We start from the raw sequence: 26,077 nt of genomic DNA on the forward strand, positions 1-26,077 counted from the left end.
GTAGTGTTTGTACATAATAAAGTATAAATTTAGAAAACATTTTTAAAAGTCAGTTCAGTATTAAATAGGCAGTGTATAATAATATTACTCAGGTCATTAAACACAGCCACTCAATAAATACCATCTTATCTTTCTTTTTAAGTTCTTATACAAAGAGTTTTTATTTCGTCATAGATATTTAATAACTTTTTGGTAGTTAAAAAAACTCGCTCATGATTTTATTCTCTGTGTGTGTATATCTTATATCTTTTTTTTTTTTTAGTGCCTACTTCCTGTTGCATTATAAATACACAAATGGTGTCATAATTCTTCGTTATTTTTATCTTCTGACCAAAATTATATAACAAATACACGCACATTTATTATTTTTTGTTTCTTCAAAGAAATAACAAATATTTATTAAACTAAAACGTAAATTATTAAATTAATCTATTACTTTTTATAATATTCAATTGCTATGGTTAATATGATTAAAAAAGTAGATTAAATTTTAAGTCAAGTAATTATCAAAATATTACAACTTATTAATGGGTGAAAAAATGAAAAAAGTATTATTCGCTGTAATTAATGTTGACATTGACACAATAAAAATAGGATCGTTTGATGTTATGAAAACAAGTGTGGGTATAGGATTATTCACTGGTAGTAACTCGTGCTTAGCGAAGCATAAAGTAATTTCTTTCTCACTCTCTCATCTTTCTCTGGCTGGTTCCTGTCTCGCAATGCTCTGTACGGCATTTCGTCGTGTAACACGCTGTGAGGAATACGCCAAAGGAAGAATTGAACATACGCAGGTACAAATACAACATACATGTACATGTATGTATAAGGAAGATTGAGGTTGTTGACTTGTTGCCCATTCAGCATAAAGTGCAATGACTTTCTACGATGAAAATCTGTACCAAGACGACTAGCGTGTAAACTTCTCTCCCATGCTCCAAGAATTTTCTCCCTTCTACTGTCTTGAATTTCCGGTCAAGAAATCTCAACGTGAAATCACCGAGTCGTCTATTCACTCACTTCGTCCTTACTTCTGTAAGATACTCCCGATTTTCTATTTGTCTATTTTTATCTCTCCTTTCGACTTTATTATTATTTTTTACTAAAATATAAATGTACCGCAAAAATATGTTTTAGTGTGTGGTTCTTCTCAAATGGAACTCTCACAACATACTTGGCATTGTGTCTCTTGTCAGTTAAGGTGAGACTTGTCACTCACTCGTGAGTTATTTTTGGTTCAGCTTTACGTAACCTATAGGATGTAGGATAAACAAAATTTCTTCTATTCATATTTATTCGACACATTTTACCAATCGTTTTTGTTTCTCTTCTATTATTACTTTTTCTTCGAAAAACAATTTTTTACGTTATTATTTTTTTGTCTTCTCTAAAACATTTAACCACAATTATTTATGTAAAAGATTAATTATTTTCTGCAAATTAGACTAATTTCCGACAGAACATTTTTCAGCAAAACAAAATACCACAGGAGATACACTTTCTTGAGCATTAAAATTAAATGTAAGAAAAAAATAATAGTGTTTAAATGGTCTCATTAACAGTATTAGACCTAACACACATTAAATTTTTTTGAAGGCCATCGCTGAAATGTTTTAGCTTCACGAAAATCGTTTGTCGCGCCAGACATGCTATCAATTTTACTTCACGACAGCCTTAATAAACTAAGTAGAAATGTCTTAACCATACACATGCACACATATTTTTATAAATTTAGGTATATAATCTCAAAAGAGAAAAATTTTGTTTATTTCATCTATTACAAAAAAATTGCTTTATTAATATTTTCAAAATTTATCAAACAATCTCAGTAGAGTAAAGAATGAATAGTGTAACAAAAAAAAAAGGTAAATACGGATATAAACCTTTTTAGGCATAGGGACGTGTGCACTGTGTATGAATTACCAAGGGTTTTATATTTTCTCTTCAACCACCTAATTCACCTTTTGCCAAGAGGCCGCCGGCCTAATTCGACCTGCTCGATTTCCCTTGAGATGGTAGAAACAAGATTTCTTTTTTATTCACCATGAGGATGCCTTCAATTTTTCTTTTAAAGAGATCACACCCACTTAATTAAAATCATTACCTCCACTTATTTAATATTATTTTTTATTTCACAAGAAGATAAATTTAAATTACTTTATCTAAAAGCTTAAAAATTAATTAAAATTTGTTTAATTTACTTTAATTGCCCTAATTAGTTGTATATATTGAAGCTCATATCATTGATAATCGCAATATTATTATACTTTTCATTTGCACAGTCTTGCTTTTTTTTTTTTTTTTTTTTTTTTTTCGTATATATTTATATAAATTTTTTTCTACTTTATGATACTTGTGTCGTGTGAGGTTGTAATTAAAACGTAAATTACCACAGAGTCAAATCTAGGCTAGAAAGTACTCTTTTCCTTCTTGTATATTCTTTCATTCTTAACCCTTTAGAATTTTATGATCTTCTCTTATTCTTTATCCTCCTTCTTTTTCTTTAATGTTTGAATCTCGCTGACAAACTGACGAGTATAAACTACAAAGCAAACGGCAGAGTCGTGACTAAGTACATAGTTCTAGTTTTAATGGTGCTCAAACATATCCCTATCTTATTTTTAAATTAAAAAAAAAAAATATTTTTGTTGTTTCATTCTCATTTTTATATTTTATTCTAATTATTAGTCTTCATTGCACTAGTATTTTTTGCTACTCTTGGTCGAGTTATTTTTACATTTTTTTTTAATTGACATAAAATTAACATCAAACAATCGGCTCGTTTGATTGATATTTTATTCTATTTATAGTCCATCGATATATTAATGCCCTAGGTTAGCAAAATTATAAAAGTAATAAATGATTCACCTTCTAAAACACTAATGAATATTAAATGAGACAGAAATACAATCAAATAGAATTGCAAATAAACATGTATGTCGTTACTCTTGACTGTGATTAATAACATGTTTCATTTGGATGTAAACGAGAGTTGCATTTTGTGTCAATAAATGTATGCACATATAGATATATTTAACCTAGACATAAACATGTAAACAAACGTGTATGAACTAAGGGATATTTTCATATTCTTTTTCAATACTAACTTATTTTTTTCTTCTGTTATATAGAGTATATATTATTTATATACTTGAGTATATGTGAGATTATTTATCACGAGGTCGCGGTATAAGTGTACATACTCGGTATATTTATACATATATGGTAACAGTACTCGTACACGTATGTATCCATACATACATATAAATTTTTTTCTATTATAATGAGAGATTCTAGGGTGCGAGAGAGTCAGCAGTGGCGGCGCTCTCGTGTCTCACGTGGGGTTGCTAAAGTAGGAGGTATATCGTAAGGGAGGAGTTACGGTGTGCAACACGCTACCTTGCGTGCTCGCCCATCCCTCGGAATTCCGGGGTTCTCAACCACTCCAATTATTATACTTTACTTTGGTTTTACTATTAGTGTCACTAACAATATCCAATCACACTCAAATATACATACTCAAATCTCTCATTAAAGTTGTTCACTGCTTTCTTTATGTTTTGTCCTTCTATTGAGGAAAAAAAATTGAATCCTCGTTTATTTAAAAATTGTGATTTCTCTATTTAGAAAAATATTTTTTATTTTTTTATAGATACAATAATTTATTAAAGATAGTTTTTAATAATTAGATACTTTAATAAAATCATTGCGCTAAAAATTGTATTTTTAATAATTAGATACTTTAATAAAATCATTGCGCTAAAAATTGTATCAATAATAAAATTAAAAATAATAATATTGATTTTTTCCCTTTGATAAAATTATACGCTTTGTAAGGTATCGACATTTCTATTTTTAATTTTTTCTATTTGCTATGATAATTTTATTAATTACTCAACAACTTTAAAAAATTATTATTAATTAAGTCAACATCGCTGACGTAAAAACAAACTAAAGAAGTCGTAGTAGGATTGAGTGCAAACTGAGAGAAAAAATTAGAAGCGATATGCGAGCCGGCAATGAAAGTTTTCAGGATGTAAATAATACACGCCAAGTTTAGCAGTCTTTGACGGATTTTTTATTTTTTCCATCCCCCGTGTTTTGCAAAGGGTTCTTGGCTCAGTCCCAACATAAAATAGTATAATAGGAGAAGGGTAGCCTCGAGCTTAAACAATAGATTGTTGGCCACAGGCGACAGCCCAAGTGTACTGAGAAAAAGAGAGTAAAAGAGAAACGAAAAAAATGGTGGTGTACTTGCTTATTCTCCCTTTTATATTTTTCATTCTCGAGATTTTGCACGACTTTCGCGCCCTCTCGTTCGTTTAAGGACACTCGAGGTGGCGCTGTGCATACGTTAAAATAAACCACGACCAATTAAATCTCGACAAATTTTTTTTTCAGCTTTTCCATTTCCGTTTATTATTTCTATGTTTTTCTATGTATTTCTTTTTTTTACAAAATGAAAAAAGCTTTGTAATATTTTTTTTAACATATGCAAAAGTACACTTTGCAGTCATGATTTAGTTACTAGAATATTTCGTTTAAACTTTTTTATAGCTATGATATTTTATTTATATACATACATGTTATTTTAAATTTCAATAACAGCTGCAAAAAAAAATCATCTTTTTTTTCGCAAAATTCACACGTCAATTGATTTTACATTGTTTTTATTTAAAGCACTACAATTTAACTGTACTACCGAAATTTCGGCAAAAGATTGTTTTTATTGCGAAAGATTGAATCTTATAAGAATAATGCAGGAGATTATCTTACACTCCAATGCACAACATACCAAGATTTCAATTCTGAGTGCATCATTACACTTTAAGATTTTTTTTTTTTTTTTTTTTTTCAAAGAATACAAAAATATAACTTTTATGTCATTATGATAATTTTTTTTTTTTAAGGCAAAACATTAACTTTTATATAAAATTTAATTTAAATATAAAATGAGACTCATTTTTAAGAAAATGTTTTTTTAGAATCCTACTAATCCATTTTTGAGATATTTCTTTTGTAAAAATTTAAAGATATTTATAAGTTAATTAAATTTTACATTAGATTTTCAAGATCTTCCAGTTTTATAACTGAATTTCAATAAAGTAAATTGAATAAATAAAATGTAATATTCTGAAATGTATATTATAAAAATTCTTTTCCCTCAAAGGATTAGTTTGAATTTTTAATTTAGAATCATCATAAAAAATTTCTCAAACTAATCGTAATTTAAAACTGGCTAACGTTTATACTCAAATTACTTATAAAATGCAAGAAACCGGACATGATAACGAGATTCTCTAGTGAAACATTTTTTAAAGAAAACTTATATTTTAGAGTGATTTTATTTAAGATAATATAAAGACGTATACAAGTAAGATCTGGTATTAAACGACGTTAAAAGATTCATTTTAAAAAAATACTTCTTTATAAAATTAAACAGTACCTACGGTTTGTATAGATAGAATACATCAAATTACATTTTTAAAAATTCTTTTTAATGAAATTTGATGGTAATTACTTTTATATCTCAGTGTTTTTCAGACTTACTTGAATGAAAAACTATTTAGCGGTCAAAGGTTTTAACATTTTTTTCCAGCAAATTAAATAAGTTTTAAAAATTTGGCTTAATCTTTAAAATGAAAAGTTTGATAATTCACATAATCAAAAGAATAAAGAAAATTATGTCTCTGGTGTATTTATATGATGAAATTGCTTTTCATATGGATTTCAGCGATAGTTAATCTATTATAATTAGTTTTCAGAGTGAGTAGTTATAAATAAATTCAAATTTTGTGTTAGATTTAATTTGTTTATTTTTATTCATTTCTTTTTTGTTGTTTATGTGAATATGAGTATATGTCAAATATTAAGCCATCAAATTAAGAGAGTAAGGAAAATTTAGTAACGGGAATATTTTTACTCTCAAAGGGATTTTTATAGTGAAATTTGATATGATCAGAAAGGTCTTGATAGGAACTTGTGGCTTTTCTCGATTACAAATATTTTTTGATGATAGTTAATTTTTTGTTAAATTTTTATATCAATTTTGAATAGTTTGTAGATTCTATAAGTTCTTTCCGTGAAATTTTCTATTAAATTATTAATAATTGATTCTGTGATAGCAACATTAATTTTTTTTTTTTTTTTTAATTGATTGCAAAAGTATTCAAACAATGTATCTTGTGAAATTTTGTTGTTAGTAATTTAATTATTTCCATTTTTTTTTTTTGTATACGAAACCAAATTTTCTGTGATAAAATTTATAACTAAAAAACATAAGACGTTATTATTATTAAATTGTAGAAGGGTAAAATCCGAGAAATTATCGTCTCATGAAATTTAAAAAAAATGCGTACTCTCTGGCATGTCACAAATGATTTTAATAAATCCTCTGGGGGTTCTTAAAAGAAACCAGCAAGTACTTTTCAATGTCTTCAATCTACTTAAACATCTTAGTTACTGTCTGTGGCAATCTCGCTGGAATTAATGTCTCAGAGGGTATCAGGATCTAACGTTTTAAAATGCTTCCACATTTTTTTCAATCGTTTTAAAAAATAGCGAACAGAAATGAAATGTTAAAAAAAAAAAATAATAAAACGAATAGAAGGAACAAAACATAATAAAACAAAAGACGCAAGAGTCTTGTATTCTTATACATCAGGGGATTCCCATTGAAAACGCTCAGACGGATAATGAGACTGGAGATGGAGCCCTTGGATTTTCGAAAGTTTCCCTCTTGCACCGCTGCGTCTTGGACTAAGCAACCGGCGAACGCGATGAGTGTCCCTAAGGGCCGTACACTTGCGAGCGTAACCGAGAGCAACCGATAGAAGTAAAGCAACGAGAGTTAAGTGAAGGGCGGGGGCGGGGGTGGAGGTGGGAGAGCATCCAAGAGTCGGTGCTGCTGCTGCTGCTGCTGCTGGAGAATCAAATGAGGGGCGAGGAAGTAACGTAAAAAGGAAAAAGATAAAGAGGGTATAAGGTATAACTGAAAATTTAAGCCGTGCAAGAGGGAGAGAAAGAAGTGTACGCGTCACACCGACCGCGTCGCGTCACTCAAACCGCGAGCCATGCAAGCGAGGAGTTTCAACCAGTCAGTTCTCAACTGCCTCTCTATGCGGCAGCCGTTGCGATCACGGGTTAAGACCGTATTATCACGGTCTTAACAGTCTCTACTATAAAGTTCACCCTCATTCATTTTTAGTTATTTATTTATTCATTATTTATTGTTATTTTTTAGTGTAAACAAATGAAATAATTGTTAACCGTGGATTTGTATCTTGAAAAATATTTTTTAATTTTTATTGTAATAATAAATAAATTTAATAGTAATACATCAAGTGGGCCAAAGTAAATATTGAGTAGTTATTAAAAAATAAAATATACTTTTACATATCAATTTTAATTACGGTAATAAATATTTATATTTATTGACGATTGAAAATCTTGATAAATAAAAATAAAATATTGTGCCTCGAGGATAATTTTTTTAGTGAAACAAAAAGAAGATAAATTTAGTGACATGCTATTAAATTATTCGAAACTCGATAGAACAAATGAAATATAGAAAAAAAAAATTTGATGCTTTATTTATTTGAAAATAAAATGATATTTATGTGTGAGATTGTTTAGTGAGAAAAAAGTGCAATGATACGTGGAATAAATCAAATTATTGTTATTATTACTAACAACAAAAACATCAACAATTGATAAATTAATTAAATACAACAATATGGTTGTCTTAGAGCTAGAAGCTATTTACGCACAAGCAGCACCCCATACTAAATTGTTGAATAAACGATTTCTTGGTGCTCACCACTGGTTAGGACCACTAAAAGAAGCGTTAGTTGCCCGACTAACGGCTGATAAGGTACAGTCTGCTACTACTTGTGCTATTTTATCCTTTCTTTATCAACTCCGAAAAGCGATCCTTTTAAAAACAGATTTATCGATAAGTCATGTTTATAAGTTTTTTTTTTTATTTTCAATAGGTTCTCTTACACTCAATTGTTTTTTAAAAAGTTTTACCGACAATTTATTTATAAATTTTCAATCTATCAATCGTAAATTTAATTAAACTTTCTGTAACGAATTGTTTTCAGCCTTTATATAACAATATAATAACGGTAATGATAATAATAATAGACATTACATTAGGAAGGGGAAAATTGAAATTTATTGATACCATAATTTTAACTAAAGTTTGGTCAGCTTTTAATTTAACATTGTCATTGTATAGTGCAATCTGGACAGAATATTTTGAACGTCAGCAAAAATACTAAAGCTCTTTTACAAAACGTTCACAAGGTACATATTCACATTATCTACTTCAAAATTGTTAAATAAATCATTATTATGATGATATTAACAACAACAATCATAAAATTTTCTCTTTTGTTTTCAAAGTGAAAATATCATAACTTTTAAGGTAAAAGCCCCAATAAATGATCATATACTGGTACGTGATCATCTATTGGGGCTTTTACCTTATATCACATATTTATAATTCAAAAATATTATTGCATTCAATCAATTGATTTCAAATGAATCTTGAACTTTAGTCACAAATTTTCAATCTGATATCATTAATAATTTGTGATCAATGGTTATATTTAAATATTGATTTCATATTTTATTAAATGCCGGTCTGTATAGCTAATTAATAAAACACAACTCGGCGTGTAATTTAAAATTATAATTCAATATTCGGTAGTATTAATTTTTTACAAAAATAATACAAGGTAATAATTATTTACGAAAACTGATGATACTGCACCGAAATTTATATCGATTGAGCATAACAATAAAAGCCTCATTAAATTATTTGAGAATGCAACGAACTAGTTAATAATAATAATAATGACAATCATTATTCATTGATGATTCACCAAGAAATTAATTTATGCATAACTCATATGAATATAATTAAGCTATATTCATCACTAATTATTATTATTATTATTATTATTTATTATTTAGTTTTATATATAATCCATTAAATTATTACTTATTCTGTGTATTTATTTAATATGATACATTACGACATGTTATAAATAATATATATTTCATATAATTCAATAAAGACGTATAGATGTATAATATATATTATTTTGCCATTTCACGGATTCGCAATTTTTTTCATCATTTTTCTTTTCACTCATTTATTTACTTACTCGCTCACTCATGAGATTATCTGAAAGCCGGAAATAAAATTATCACATCCAACTGCCACTCGTAGATGTCGTCTAGTCGTCTCTGGGATTTCTACTGGCACTACATATATGTATATAAATTATATATGTACACGTGCTCTGTCAAACTGCTCGAGACATTTAATTCCAACAGAATGCACATCATTATCGTCTTTCTGGCTTACAATTCCATTTATTTCAATTCATATTCATTATATTATTTACATATGTTCTTTTATAAGCCTGTACATATGTACACACACATATACTACTACCAAAATAAATACTATACGACTGACTATACTACATTTTAATTCAACTAAATATATATTATAATGTGTTAGTAGTCCTTATAAATCAAGACAACAATTCTTTATTTTTTTCTTACTAAAAAATCTCTTGATTATTCACTCGCCAATGAGTTGCATCCACTAATTAAAGTTGACAAAAGATCACAAGAATTTTTGAAACGAGTGCTCCCGTGTAATAAAATATACTCTACTTTAATTCTATTCCATATTCTTACACACTCCAGTTCTTTTCTTGCTTTATGCATCAAGAGTTAAAAAATAAAATATTTTCATTTGCTCTTAAAAAATAATGTAGGAAAATAAACAATATTTCATGAATAAAGAGAATTATGATACCCTGTACATAGTTTTGTTTTCAATTTAATCAATGTAAATTTATCAGGCAATTATGTTGGACCCACAATTATTATATTCTTCTTTAACCCTCTATCGTAAACAGGTTGGAATACATGTACCTTTTTTAACGTTCAGATCCTGATTTTTTTCTTGCCTGAATATTTATGGCAGGGTGCAAAAAGATATGATCTTGTATTACGAATTCCCGAGTTTTTTTTTCCGTACAAAAAATATCGATAAAAAAATGATAAGTAAAGTACATACATAATATAAGTTGAATAATAAAAAAGTCTTAACACTAAAGAATAAGTCTATTTTAAAATACTTGTATATTTTATGGTTACTTTATATCTATATCTTATGCATTATTTGATCGGAAGTAATTTTTAATAGTTTCTTTTTTTTTTTTTTTTTTTTCAATATTTTGTCTTTGAAACTCTTTGCTCCAATAAATCTTTAAAGAACAATGATCTTTCGTTGAGTTTCTTATAGTTTTTGCGGTCCGCTTTCTTTTTATTTTGTGTATTTATATATCAATTTATATACATTTATTTTTTTATTCTATTATCTTTTCGTTTTTCGTGATATTTGTACTTATTCTGTTGTTCGGGATTTTATCTAAAATCCGATCAAGACATCTATGGAACGAGAAATACATTAAATTAATAATGAAATCGATATTTAATTTTATCAATATAACTTTCATTAAATTATAAATGTCTGCATTATTTGATAATGGTAAATATATAAATTTATAATTATTATAAAAGAATTCAATTATAAAATGCGGATTTACACTGAAAATTACTTTAGCTTTCATTACAGTCGTATAAATTTCGACTTTTCATGTCCTCTTCAGTAATTTATATATAAAATATATATTTCCAGTGTATATAAAAAGAATAAAATACAATAGAGACGTTGAAAATTATTTGACTGGCATTCGAGGCGAGAGCGGACAGAGTTCGCTGTCAAGCCGTCGAATCTCGGAGTATTTGCATTGTAAATATCCACGTCAGATATCCCACGAGAATTTCCGGACATTTCTATCTTCTATAAGTTATAAGAATACCAATTGAATTTTTTAAAAATAATTATAACATTCTTTAATCTGCAATTTTTTCACTTACCTGATTTTTTAATCCAACTAATTAAACGATGTAACGTTTTAAAGTGATCTTTATTTAATCTTATTGCTGAACTTCATGTGTAAATATTGGTAAAAAATCTCGAAAATCTCGACCGAGTTTAACTAAGAATTAATTACTTAGTTAATTAATTTATTCTATTACAACAATTAAAATTTAAAAGCATTATAAATTTCGCTTTATGATTTTTTTTTCATTTAATATTAATTATTTCGTGATAAAAAAATTATGACAATTTTAAATTAGTATATTTGAGATAATAAACAGGATTGAGCAATACAGGTAATCATAATAAAAATACTATCGCAGTTAAAATAATAATGATTGTGTTCAGTTGGCAGTGATAATATGAAAGTGCCCTTTGAGTGAACATTATCGATTATGACTTATCTGACACCACAACAAAACGTTTCGCTTATCTCTGTGCAAACTTTTGTAAAGCTTTTCTCTTTACTTGCATAACGCGATACTGTGCGTGTTTTGATGCCGAGTTTCTGTCACTCTGAATCAAATATGTACAGTCCAGAGCTAAAGTTTGTTCAGATTATTATACGCATTACATACAGTGTTGAAAAATCAACGGGCCAGTTGCACACAAGTCTCGTTATTTCTCTTTCTCTCTCGCTTGCTGTTATTTCAATGGTATCCTCGTGTCTACTATGCAGCTATTGTCCAACCACTCGCCATTGATCATCTAGAAAATTGACTGTCGGCAAAGTCTGGCTTGTACTGGATGTAACTCCATGAAATTCGTTATAACCAATGTCGCCTATTCTCTTTGCTGTTTCATAAAATTGTTTTTAATATCTTATCATCGAAGCTTAATAAAACACCATTACTAACAATCGCTTTATTGTGCTTAGCTGTCAATTTGCAGATACAAATTCTTTTCTTTTTATTTTTCATTTTTATTAATATTATTGTAATAAAAATTACATTAGACTTTTATGCATGCAGTAGATAGCAGAGTTACGCTTGAAAAACACTTAGAGCGTAAAAGTTTAGTAAAATTTATCATAGATTTCCGAGTTATAAAAAGACCACAAGTTTGCGGTTCTGTGCTAGCTCTTGTTTGACAATCAGTTGGTCCTTTTCTTTCTCACACGTCATAACATCATTTTTGACGATAAAAAATTTAGGATTCTCTCTCCAATTGGAGGAAAAAAAAATACTTTTACATTTTTTTATTCTTTACTATTTAAACATGGACGTTAAACAAAACGTTATACGTTTAAAAATTCTCGAACAATTCTTTTACCTCAATAACTTTTATTTGTCCTACATTTCAGCAAATTTACATGGTTTAATATTTTACTATGACTGTTAAATACATGCAAGAAATATCACATAATGATAGAACTTTCAATTTACCGACTCTATTATTAATTATTTTTCTCCATTAATTCTGTTTTTTAATTGATCAGTATTCAGTATTCATTAATTAATTCTATTTAATCTTAACACTTCTAAATTGATTCACTTCAATCAACAAAACTAATGAATGAAAAAGTTTTAAAACAATTAATTGAAATAAAAACTTTAAGACAAGGTTTTACCTCAAACTATCAATTTAAAAGGCTCGTTTTAAAAGCAAAATAATTGTTTTATTTTATATTTTATAATTTATTACTTAAAGCTATAATTCATTTTTTATGCCATACTTTAATGCTTTGATTATATAAATTAAAATATACACCATAGTTTAACTTGAGTTGTTCGACAGATTTAATGGAAATACATTGTGACAGGCGGACATACAGATATTCACTAGTTTAATTCTATAATATTATAATTCCGTTTTCTATAATAACAAATTTGAAATAACTTATCAGCTACACCAAATTTTTATTAACGAAAATTGTTCCCGGACACCCTAAATTATCAACCTATGTTGAAATTGAATGAATTTTTTTTAATCATCAAAATAAACCTTAAGTTCAACCTGATACTCCTGACCTGTCAAATATTCGAAACTAGAATGTTAAAATCAGTTTTATCTTCAAATATAATTTTTTATATCATTTTAAAACTGCAAAAATAATATCAGACAGTTATAGAAATTTCGTTCCAGTCTTCAACATTTTGACACGGGTTATTCTTGTAACTAAATGTATTAAATGGAAATTTTAATGTAAATTGACACAATTAAATATAATCATCAAATAATAATTTGTCTTGCTTAAATATCGAAGACTAATAAGTAAACGATAAGAATAAATTTAATCCAAGTTTAGTTTTCTGATCGTCACAGTTAAATAAACTCTCAAGCACAATATTCATGTTTGGGTTTTATAACTTGTCAAAGCAATTGATATCTCCAACAATATGACAAAATAAAAAATATTTTTTAATCGTCAGAAAAACTTTAAGAGTGTTGTCTAGTTTTATAAAGTAGCACCTTTATAAGTGAAGTTTTTATTTCCACTCACTATTCGATGTTATTTTTAAAAGTATATTTCAGAAAATTTTATCTATCAAATTGTTTTTGAATTTCAAAAATCTATTTATGTAAAAACAAAATATATGATCGGAGCAAAAACTTGAAGAATATTGTTGGCAAAAAATTTTGGAGCTTACACCAGTTTTGTCAATTACGCCATTATGGCTGTTGATTTGAGCTTGAAGAAAAAGGATAAATGGTTTTATTATAAATATAGGCAATAATTGTTGATTAAATTTTTGTATCCAGATCCTTCAAGAAAAAATTTTTTTAATATTTCTGGTTACATTATTAATTTAAATTAATCAAAATAATTTTCAAAAATTTTTATTTTGTCTTCATACTTTTTGGTTGAAAAAAAAAAAAGGCAGTTGTCTTTTGCTTGATATATATCTCACAAATATGCGTACTATAACGAATACACTAAAATGTAAAATTTACTAAATTATCGGAATAATAAAGTAAATAAATAAATAAAAATAAAAATCGTAAAACACACCCGCAACATAATGAGAAAATCGGTAATAAAATAAAATTTAATGACCAATAAAAATCTGTAAAGATCCAATTATATAACTGTTAATATATAAATTAGAGTATTTCGAAAATGTTGAAAATAATGGTATATATCACGTATGCTTCTAAGAAGCCACAGATATACCTACCAAGAATAATGTGAGGCTTGGTGATTCTTCAGTGCAGGCACGCCTTTTAGAACTGCAGTCACGCGACCGCATATAACTGTTTCGTTAGACGATAAAATGTTTAAGCAAACGCTCGTTGTGTATCGACATGACGCTTCGCACGACCTGGTTTCTCATCTTGAAGAATTTATTTCTCATCTATTGTATTTTGCAGTTTATAAATATAACCATAACAATAACAAGACCAATCTCTAAGTTGTTTAAAGTTATAAAAAAAATCAACAAGTGCGTGAGAAAATATAAATATAATAATATGTAATGTTTAAAAAAAAGTAACACTACTGAATTATATTGTGCTCTTTGTATTATTTACTTTAAAATATAAATATAATAAAACCTTGATATATATAGAATAATATTGCGATGTCAGGCGGGATCTTTATGCCCTCGACGATGACGATGAGAACGTGGCGAAAGGGTAGAGGGAGGTAAAGGGAAGTGTGTAATTGCTAGGGTGTCTCTTATTACGGTGGTATCGTATTACCGCTGAATAGACTCAGTACTGAGATTGTCTAACCAAGTCTCACGTTCACCGTAACATGTTCTCAGCTATTTTAGCTTTAGCTAGCTACTTATTTTTCTTATTATGGATTAATACAATTCATTAATTTTCTATCATTAGCCACATCATTATGATATTTAATTAACATTTTTATCTATTCATGTTTATAAATATTTTAAAAAATACATTATTTTTACTTTCTTTATTTTATAAAAAAAAAACTCCCGAAATAAAAACTAGAATTCATTAATCGTAAATATTCATTCCTAACGCAATAAACAGCGACTATTTTTATTTTTTGAAGCTTGAAAGCTACGTTAATTTTATTTGAATAAATTTTTAATTGCACTCTATTATTTAAGTTTGTTAAAGATAATTTTTCGATAAAATGAGCTCTAAATAAAAATCTCAAGCTCACTTATGCTATTAACTTCCTGAAATTTAACTTATTATTAATGATACTGGGGTCTATTTTTATCATTAAAATTTTCAATTTTTTATTTTACTCTTTTTGTCCAGTTGACATAAAAATTAATCGTCAGTCATTTTTCGAAACAAAAATAATGTCGACTAATACTTTTATTATTGAAGAATCATAAAGTAAAGTATAAAGTCAGCAAAACGTGAAAAAAAAGAATTGTAAATAAATATAAAAATAGTAAGTTGAATTACGTTGACAATTTTTCTAACAATCGTTTATTTGTGTGTTTTATATTATTTTAAATTATTTTTTATTTTATTTCAAATCAACTATTGTTTTGTATCAAGTTTGTTAAGATCGACAACAGTGGAATGAAATACTGTTCAGTCTCCTTGCAAGTAATTTTGAGAGAATTTCACAGAGGAAACGGAAGCTCGCACTGAGTCGTACTGTACGGTAGTTGTCATTGCATAAAGCGGAAATTCACCAAGGGGAATACCTTTAAGTAGAAACTTCAATATGATGCTTGGGCACTACTTCCTTTAATATGTCTATTTGTCGAGTAACTGAATTTTGATCTCTATATTTGGCTCTGTAAAAATTTTATAGTGTAACAAGTAAATACTATCTTCTACAATAGAACTGAATCCATAATAATAATATATTTTGCTATGATGCATAATTATTTGAAAAATATTATTCTCGATAAATAAATAATCGGACAAGCTGAAATGACGAAAAAACTTATTATTGACAACATTTATCGGAAAATAAAATGTAAGCTATATTCTAATATATGTTTTTTAATTACGATATTGGGGAAACATCAATTATTTTAAGGCAAAAATTTTAAGTCATTAAGTAGAAAGTTTGAAACTAATTTCATCATTTAAAATATTTTATTTATTTACAGTTTATAGTTTTGGACATTAAAAAATTCATTGAATTGACGACAGTAAAAAAAATAATAATCCATATAATTAAGAGAATAGGGAAAGGGGAAAGTTTTGTCTACATAGAATCGGTATGAAAAAATGGGTTTTTTTTTCTTTTTTTAATTTATTTTCATTGATAAGTTCTATAAGTTCTATATGGTTTTCAGCGATATTTATTATATTAAGTTTTCGGAGTAATTCTAAATAAACTCAAATGTCGCGCTAGATATAATTTATTTATTTATTTATTTGTTATATACCCGTAAATGCAGTTATGTGTCAACAATTAATCATCTGCGTAATTTAAAGATTCAGGGAAACTTCCTGACAGGCACATTTTTATTATAAACTGGATTCCTATTAAATTTGGTATCAACAAAAAGGTCTTGACCTGAGTTTTATGCCTTTCTATTATTTTGTATGTTTTTCGGTGATAGTCAATTTTTATGTTGAATTTTCGAAGCAGTTTTAAGTAGTTTATTGATTTATCATGCTTAGCAATATTATTTTTTTTATTTATTTAAAAAGTATCCAAGTTATGTATATTGTAATTTGAAATTATTGAGCCAGAGTTTTTTCAATCACAATTCGTAATTTTCAGTATTCGCTAGTAATATTATTTTTAGAATGAACTTAAGCTCTAAAAAATACATTCAAATTGATAAATTATGTGAAATTTGTATAAATAAAACATCTCATTAATAAAAGTTGGGTGTTTAAAGAAAAATAGTGATAGTTAGTTAACGTTATTGGTATAAAAATAAATAGATCTCTATTGATTATCTATAAAAGTTTATCTTACATGGTAATATGTTAATTTAAAGTTTATTAGAAGCGTGAGATTGATTGATCAATAAGTAAATTGGGAGCGAATTGAAATGAGATTGAAGGTCCAAACATTCTGGCAAAGTGAGGGCAAGCAAGATTAAGTATTGAGGAAACTAGAATGTGTGACGGTATATAGTATGTCAAGAGTGATCGATTTATATTGGACATTTGTGTCCCGATTAAAATACACCTTTTCTAGATGAATTCGTATCTCTACCACTTGTTCGTATAATATTACAACGCTCGCTAATTGAAACGGTTTCCAATTTCAATTTACATCTAACCCAAGAACATTATATTGTGCTATTTTGAATATAGACATTATGAAATTATATACATAAATTAAGTAAATCCAAAATATATAAACCTAAATATTTTTGGTAATCTTGATATAAATAAGAACCAGCAAAACTTTTCACATTCTTTATTTTTGTTAGTACTTGAAAGTGCAGTCGATAAAACGATGTCTTTTACTCTTTATACTTCTTGTTCTTGTTATTTATTCTTATTGTGTATAAGAGTCTATAACAGTCTCGTGGGCATTTACGATCTAAGATAAATGATGGTTTTCTCTTACCAGTTTACTTTCGAAATGCGTCTACGTTTGCTATTATACTTTAATTATTCAATATAATTAGCATTTTTTTATTTAAATTTTAACACAATTGAGTATTAATTTAACAATTTTAAAAATGATAAATAATTTAAATACCTTTCTCTTTTAATATTGGTAAAATTTAATTTATTTTTATGTTGAATAACAAAGCTTTAAAATTATCCGACCAAAAAAGTACGAGAGTTTGAAACAGATTAATTTTTATTTTTTGCTGCTCTATTTTTTGCCCTTTTTAGATCAAAGATTTCATATAAAAAGCATTTCCAAGTTATAAAAACTTTTGTAAAACATGACGAGTTTTGTTTTATCACATTCCGACAACCTACAGTCAACTTTTTCGACTTTATTCAATTCCCATAACGACCGTGTCTCCAGCGGATTACTCTTTTTTTAAATCATGGGTCACTAAGAATCAATGATCGATCAAGACCACGAGTTTTCTTATTATTTTGTTTTTTTTTTCTTACTTTATCTCAAACTCTTTCGATTTCTATTTTCTATTTTCTTCATAGAAATACCTCTAGTTTCTTCTATCGATTGGACATGGGAGCGTCGACGTTGAAACATCTACAGGTACTCAGGTCGAAGAGAAAGAGAGAAAACAGATCGGGGGTTGGTACGAACGATCTTTCTGACACGCGTTCGTCATGTTCTTTAGTTCTATATGGGTCGTTATAAATATAAAAACCATTGTCTATATATTGACATTTATAGCACACATATCATTCTAATTTTTTATTTTTATATCCATTAGAGCAATCAATTTTAATAATCACTTGTAAGTGTAAATTGTTTTATTTTTAGCTACGACAATAACTCAAAAAATGAATATCTCATCAAAATGATCGCTCGTATTGTGATTTACCTACGGATTCTGTGCAATTAAGGTTATAAAGGTTTTTATTCTTGAAAGAATTGAAATTAAAAGAATACATGCAATGAAAAAATATTTAACTAAAATTGAATTTAATTTGAAAAAATTGTAATTTAATTTTTCTAGATTCAAGCATTTTACTTTTTAACTCTTCACTATGAAAATCTCGTTTTCATTAGATCTTCAGCGTTTTGAGGTCTTAGGATGCTATTCTGACTAATTATAAAAAATATTTCACTGTGTGTGTGTGTGTGTGTGTGTGTGTGTGTGTGTGTGTGTGTGTGTGTGTGTGTGTGTGTGTGTGCTTGAAGAATTTAAAATTTTTACATTAAAAATTTCGGGCAACCACAAATCATTTCCTCAATTTCTGAATTTAATGAACTATCAAACTCGATTAATTAACTATAAAATTCAATAACCTTCAAAAATTTGTAGTTTAAAACTCCCTAGAACTTTCATAAATATCTGAGAAATTTTCAAAACATTCATACTGAATCCAAATTTATTCTAACAATCCAAGAACTTCCTAACCACGTGTTAGAACATTAAAATAAATTGATTACTTCTAAAAACTATTTTAGGTGGGTCAACCCACTAATTAGAATTTCCAATAACATTCAATAGATTACTTCCTTTTATCGTCATTAGAGACAAAGATAACAGTTGGAGATAAAAAAAAAACTTTTAAAAAAATTTAGCATTTCTTAAAGGTCATATTCGATCTTACAGAACGTAAATGTTGTCTTTTCGCTGTTTTTCGAGCGTGGTAAAATCAAGGACTTGTTCATCCATCCCTCACTTGATATGTTCTTCATATGAGTCATCATATTCTGCACCTACATATGTTAGGCTTTGTCAAAACCTTTAATAACACGATAAAAATATTTTTAAACTTTTGACTTTTATATCTTGTCATACAAACAACTAACCGACTAGTGCGATACATATTTTTGTAGGAAATTGAACGTTTTACATGGAAGGTCTCATAATTTTGTCGTAAAATTACTTTTTCAAAAGTTATTTAAGATGAAAGTTGAATGTATCCCAAATTGTCGGTTTTTATTTTATTTTCAAGCAAAATTATTATTGTTGAGATGAAAAATTTTTCATATATTTAAAGAACATCTCATTCTGGGTAAAAAAAAAAATTATTAAACCATGCACCAACTTATCAATATGAATAGTGACAACTTTTAAAATTATTAATTTTCAAAGTTAAAAACTAAATATTCATAAATACATTACTTGTCATTTATTGAAATTTACGGTGAAATTTATTTATTTATTCAAACAATAATAATTTTGCTGAAGATAAATGAAAAACTGACAATCTATATTATGTCCAACTTAAACTTTATGTACAAAATATATATTTCATTTTCTTATTTAATTCGTTTCTAGCCTAGCTTCCACTATCTTTTTTATGAGAAAATTTTGATCGTATTTCATAATAGTTTCTATGTTCCGATCAATAAACGGTCAATAACAATCCCGGTTTGGCAATAAAAAAAATCTACTATTGATAGGACATCAAAGATTGAAATACACTCGAACAAGGATTTTCCATCATTGTCTAAATAGAAAAAAAACGCGACCGCAAAACATTTTGTAGCTCGTTCAACTCAGATTTCTCCTTGAAAAATCTTATTTCTTTTTTTAGCTCAATACAAAAACAACGCCGATGATGCTTATATATCTATAGATATATTCACATTTATCTATCTATCCATCCATCCATCCTACAAGCGTCATAGATTCGACTAAAGTAAATTCGCTTTAACTTTACAACCTTGCCTGCTGGCCATATATCTATCTACCTTTTTGATTGCACTTCGTCATTTACAAAGTTGTACATATGTGCCTTATATGTCTTTTATTAACTATTTATTCATCAATTCGCTATATAGCATCCGGTCATATAGAGATACATAATTGTTGGGATTCAAAACAAATTATCAATTTTCAATTCAATATTTACTGCGTAAGCAATCTCGCATTAAACTTTTATTCATGACTTTTTTCATGTACTCCAATACTTAGAAAAAAATTTTTCAATTCAAGTATTGTATATACTTTCAGCTTAAATTTATTATCCCTAGTAATATAAATAAATATGAAAAAAAAAAAATCAATGATACAGTATAAAATATTCATAAACATTTATTTGCTAACTAAATAAAATCTTTTTGTAATCTTGACAAATAAATGAACCCAGTGACAGAGAACTCTGTTAATATATCGATACTGTAATTCTAATACGTCGTATCCCACAAAATTTGACAAATTGACTTTTTTTGAAAAATAGAATCACAAAAATATTATTCAAGTCATATTAAAAATTTAAAGGTCAAATAGTTCAATTACTATTTTTAAATAAATATTTTCATCCGTTGAATCCCATTTAATCAATGTTAAAAATGAACTGTTTTTACCGTCTGCTGTAAAATTTTCTAAATGTGGGATACGACGTATTAGAATGACAGTATCGATATATTGCTATTAAAATGAAATATATATATATATATAAAAAAAAAAAAAAAAAAAAAAAGTAAACAAAACAAATGATTTAATAAAAGACGATGTGATAACAACTTAATGAAATCTACCAAGTACTAAACAAGTACGTAGACTAAATATGACACCCTAGATGTTACGATGAAGGTTTAATATTACCATCCTGTGCCTATCTGATGTCTAACGTCGTTTCAACATCCTAATAAAATAAATTGCCAGCTACGTGACGCTTTGTCAACCTTTGGACAGACTGTTGGCGCCTCTTGGGGGTTGTTACTTTTTTTTTTTTTTTTTTTTTTTTCATCATAAAATATCTCTTATTATTTTTTTTTTTTACTACATTACTCATGACCTTACTCATAATTCAATAAATTAATTAAATTTTCAATTAAAGATCGAGGTAAACTAAAAAAAATTTTTTTTTTATCGTTACTAGAAAAAAGTTAAGATTGAAATAGAAAAGTTTCAGTTTTATTAGTCATCGTAATTAATTTATCGATTTAACACAAGTTGCTAATTAAAATAAATGGATTGGTTAATTATTTTATTTTCGTTTACTGAATACTTCATTAAAATTAAACCAAATGTCGGTGGATTGTAATTGATATGTTACTAATGAAAATTATTTGTGATATATTAATGAGTCTAGTGTTGCTGTTGGTTATTTATTTATTTTTTATGGGCAACGCAATTAAGTATTGTTGTACAGTTTGTAATTAACAAACACATCTGTCGATGACTAGGGAGAAAGCGTGTCTCTCTTAGTGAGGAAAGCGTGTCCACTAAATATTTTTAATTACGTTACTTTTTATTTAATTTTCATTCAATCAATGTATTCCAAGTTTTTCCAGTGCTTTCATAATGGAAAAACTTTACGAAAAAATAGTTATCCTCGAGTTGAGTTTTTATCAAGAAAAATAAAGAAAACAAAATGAAAAGAATTAGCAGAAAAACAACTTTGTGCAACGTTATAACAGACTTGTATTCTAGCTTGTTATTTAAACTTTAACTGCATCTATTTGAATTTCTGTCACCATGTTTTCATAAAAATTCAATGAATGAGTTTTATTATAGATTTTAAAAAGTCTCGGTGATCATTAAAAAAGATGAGGAAAATTCATAAATAATCAAATTTTTTTGTTTTTTACTTTTCAAGTATTTCTTTTCATTTTTTATCCGTTACGTAAAGTATGAATAATAATCATCACATAATTCAAAACCTCGAAGTATTTTTAATCTCAATATTTTTCGTACACCCAATACTACTTCTAAAAGTATTATATATTTAAAACTAGATTTTATGATTCCATTTATCTGTCTGTTACTCTACTAAAACTTGAGCTAAATCGATTTGATAAATTTCCATTAAACTTGATAGTGAAACACTGTTATTATATTTCAAGTTACAATCGTAATTCTTATTATTTTTATTTTCAAATCAATCATACATGATTGTTATTGACAAAAACTTTCTTATTTTATTTGTTCGATCCGCCAAAAATAAATACAATAAAATTAATTAACTCAAAACTTTTATCTACAATTCGATTATAATCTTTAATAATTGATTTAGAACAGTTTTATCACGACTATAAATAATTATTCAAGCTACAAAAAAAAACTATTAAAATTAATTTTAACTAATTGTAAAAGTAAAATACCATTTATATTTTTTATTAAATAGAAGATATGAAGTTGATGTATTGTACAGTAATTTAAAAATTATTTAATAGATAACACAATACTATAAACAAAAAATTTAATTATTTACTCATCTGGCGGTTACATTTCAATCGTACAGTACGTAAATTAATTGAAACGAAATAAATTTTTTGGGCATTTTGTTAAGTTTATTAGTTAGTATATTATTATTTAATAAATAAGGATGAACATGATAGAAAGGCGAGGCGAGGCGAGTTAAAATGAACTATTAGACGAGGGAATTCAAACCGCACCCACAAAGCCAATCCAATAATAAAATTTACGTCATTTGGTTAAAAGCTAGCATCACCTACCGTGGTATCTAATATCAGGGTGTGTCCGGAAACCCTTATCACGCGATTCATTTTACCGTAGGTTTAATGCCTGGGTTCATTTCACATTTCACCAAGAGAGAAAAGAATCCTCAAGCCAGTACAATGTCACCCGTACCGCGTATTCTTTAGTTTTTAGAGTTGGTTGATATTGAGTATGAGTGAATGACTGTTGACGGTGGATCTGGAATATACGAGCAACAAGGAGTACCAGTGCAGAGAAAGAAAAGCTTCAATATATACACTGGTACGGGCAGTACACTATAGGCATTACATTGTGGGCTTGTAAAGGAAAATAGAGACCAGGAAAGAGAATGACGATGAAAAAGAGGAAAACCAGTGTAGGAAAATAAGCTGGAGATGAAGAGGACAAAAGATAGGAGTAGAAGGGGAAAGGGAGAAGAGTTTATTTAATTGAATTTTGCAACTAGGCTAACGTCTAACAGGAAAAGCCGTGACACGACCTCGTAGATAGCTCTACAATAGCTATTGTCTGGTATCGCTAACGCTTGGGCATCCACTAAATCCCTTGATAATCGGTCTTTACATATTTTTTTTTAAACGTCACATTTATATACTTTACCTCAAAATGTTCTACTTAGTTGTATTTATTTTTTCCTTTTTTATTCTGGTTTTGATTTTATTAACAATTCAGATTACCTTTATTACAAATAATTAACTATTTTGCAAGACCACGCCTATAAGAAGACAACCCGGAAAATCGTACATTGTAAAAAAACTATCGTACAAGGGGTCAAGTCGGACGATAGCCAAGACACGAGATTTACAAACCGGTTCCATGCGTGTAACGAATTACGTCCAAGTTTTTACTTAAAATTTTTTAAGTTATTGCTTTAAGAAGGGTTTACATTTTTTCTCTCTCTCGCCCTCTATTGGACAAACGAAAGTATCTCTGTCATACTTGTACAATAAATGGAATCTTAAAACGCATTTTATGCATAAATAAATAAAAATTTTCCAAAAAAGCGCTTCGCTCTTCGATAGATAATTTAATTATCTATCGAAGAGCGAAGCGTTTTTTTTTTTTCTAAATTTTATCACATACATGAGAAAAACACATTTGAAAATCAACTATCAACCGCTCTTAATTTTGATTTATTTTATTTTATTGAAAGCTCATGGAAATGTTTCTTATTGATGAAAATATTTCAATAATCTTGTTGGTTTAAATTATTAATTAAATTTGTCAATTTATTATTCATTTTGAAAGTTGAATTTCCTCGTATCATCATTACTCGTGATAAAAATTATGTTTCTCATAAACGGAAAGATCACTGTAAAAATATACTGACTATAATTCAACTTGAAATATAATTATTATTATTAAAATCCAAAATAACTCTAAATTCATCTATATTATTATTATTTTGAGTTTTACTTGTATACCGTTATCTGGTTTTTACAAGGCTGATATCCCCACTCTTTTTTGGGAAATCAACTATATCTCCACTCTTTATTACGGCTGTGGACCGACTTGTGCCTTCTGTACCGTATTCACCCTGATCCTCACCACTCGGCTATTGGAATAGTAACATGGGAAAACCACAGAGAAAACCCATGTTAGTACAGTCGGAGCTGGGTTAAGTCTACAGTGATTGATAAGAAACTCTTCTTTAACCGATCAGGTTATTGCCAGCCAAATTCATCTCTATTAATAAAAAGTTATAAGTTCAAAAGCTTTTCAATGATATTAAATTTAATTATATCAGCCTATTTAATCTCAGAAATATGATAAGGAACTTGAGCTTCCGCTTTTAATAATAAAATAACACTATTAATAATAATAGCGAATTAAATTAATTAAAAAATAGACCAAGCAAAGTGTTATCAAAGAATAATATTCAACATTTGTAGAAAAGATGTTTTATTTAGGAGTATACAGAAGACTTACACAAGTCAAAGATACAAGATTATTGAAAAATATGACAGTAAGAAAAGCGTATTAGCACTAGAGAATAGTTTAACAGTAAAATTAACAATATAAACAGTTACATATAAAAAGAAGTATTTTTTTCTTGAACGCTAAGGGATATATAATATTTTACGTAATAGTTGTCATTAGATAATAAAAATAAATAAAAAAAAAAAAAAAAGTTACGTGGAATGAAACTTGACAAGGCTTTAAAGACACCCTGTATTCCACTCACGAGTACCAGGTGAAGCTAACGGATTCTACAGACCGCGGTTAAATAACGGGCTCCTCATGATTACTTCGTTCAAGTTGTAATTCTTTATCTTCTTTACTGGTTAACGCACCGACAAATATCATTTTCATTATACATTCTTCTCTCAATACAATGTTTAAGCTCCAAAACAAATTACTCTAATTATTGAAGCATTAAATGCTCTTCATTGCTCACATAAAAAACTCATCTATTATTTACCTTTTACTTTTGTAAACACAGATTACGTGTTTTTTATTTTTAATTAATAATATTTATCATTTCGTTCAGGTAATATAAAGCTTTGCAATGCTTTGTTGAATTAAAACCATGAATCGAATTTATTCTTTATCATTCTGTTGAGTTAATTGACATTATTATTAATCTTTTAATTCAACGAATCGAAATGAATAAGTACGACTAATCACAATAATTAAGTAATAGTTAGATGTTATGCAATAAGAAATAAAGAGTGACGCGTTAAAAGTGATTTATAAAATCGTGTTGTTTATCAAATGATAAAATTATACGACAAAACTTGTCACATGAATATTAATGACAGTTCCATCGTGTAGTAAGAGAGCATCGACCTTTTTTTTTTATACTCAAAAAAACGGTAAATCTTATTCAGCATCATGAAACAAAGTATAATAAATTTTTCTTCTTTATATCCATTTATATATTTCTTTTCTGCTAATTCCTTTCTTTCCATCTCCATCTTGGGAGGTTTTATTCCACTTTTATCAACTACCATTGTTTATACATATATATACACTGCACTACTGTTACTAGTAGTGTGTATTGTTACTTTAAATACAGAGGGAACTAAACCGTGAGTTGTTTTCGCATCTGAAGAATTAAATCGATAAAGCACCACTGGCTTCAGACTGGATTATACCGAAAATGTTGGACGGAAGGAAACCTTACACGTTTAGTTGTATCCAGTGTGATTCATCATTCTCGGGATGTCTTTAACCCTCTCGTCAGCCGCAATTTCCTGTTGACTAATCAGCTTCATTCTTTATTAAATAATTACTC

At 27.7% G+C, this 26,077-nt stretch overlaps 1 protein-coding gene across 5 annotated transcripts in view; it reads left to right on the forward strand.

Annotated features, from left to right (window-relative positions):
* The window catches only part of LOC123275259 (pumilio homolog 2-like), a 59,636-nt gene that overhangs the window by 22,996 nt on the left and 10,563 nt on the right, over positions 1–26,077 (forward strand). The gene's annotated exons all lie outside the window — the stretch shown is intronic.

The sequence above is a fragment of the Cotesia glomerata genome, linkage group LG1 (genome assembly GCF_020080835.1).
Source record: "Cotesia glomerata isolate CgM1 linkage group LG1, MPM_Cglom_v2.3, whole genome shotgun sequence".
Classification (NCBI taxonomy): domain Eukaryota; kingdom Metazoa; phylum Arthropoda; class Insecta; order Hymenoptera; family Braconidae; genus Cotesia; species Cotesia glomerata.